We start from the raw sequence: 910 nt of genomic DNA on the forward strand, positions 1-910 counted from the left end.
CATGATGTTACGTGCGCTGCAATAAAGAATAAATAATATAAAATATTTTCATAGATATATAATTTTTTTTTCCATAGATATATGTGAAATACTTACAGTTCATACTGAACGTGAGAATCCATGTTGATGATGATGTCGAAATCGTTCGAGTAACTGATGCAGTAACGTTGCACGAACCATATATGTAATACTACTATATGGCTAGTGCCTATAAGAGGGAGTGAGAGGAAGCGATCCCAGAACCACGGTGCGGGAATATATATTTCCCTCTCTTTCTAAGAGTACTTTGAATGTTGTGCGCATGCGTTGGATTGATTGCATCCGCCAATAGGAAAATAGAGTGCGATCAGTGAGATGACGCGAACAGGTTATGCTCGTTATGCTTATTAGATGTGTGCTGTTGTACACAGGCAAAAATGGTCAAGATATGTTATTTATGTGGCAAAAAGCCTAATGCGCCTAATGCGACTGAAAACATTAGTTTGCATAGGTATGAAATAGGTATTAGTTTGCATTGATTATCATGAAATTTCTGTAAGGGATTGCACTGTATTCTTATATACATAACGGCAATCTTGAAAAAGTTTATTTCATAAAATTAGGATTAATTTATTTATTCCGACTAAACTGACTCTTTAACTGTAACAAGGTTATACCCTGAAGCGGAATCAATCACTTTTTCCTTCTTCCTTACACATATATGTATATTTATCCTTCTATTTATTATTGATGGAGGGGATGATCCGACGCATGCGCACAACGTTCAAAGTACGCTGAGAAAGAGAGAGAAGTATATTCCCGCACCGTGGTTCTGGGACATGGACTTCTCTCTCATCTAGCCATATAGTAGTATTACATATGTTGCACGAACCGCTTTTAAACTGTATCCCCTTCCAACGTTTTTAAAAAT

This window comes from Cyphomyrmex costatus, unplaced genomic scaffold (assembly GCF_001594065.2).
Source record: "Cyphomyrmex costatus isolate MS0001 unplaced genomic scaffold, Ccosl1.0 scaffold174, whole genome shotgun sequence".
Taxonomy (NCBI): Eukaryota; Metazoa; Arthropoda; class Insecta; order Hymenoptera; family Formicidae; genus Cyphomyrmex; species Cyphomyrmex costatus.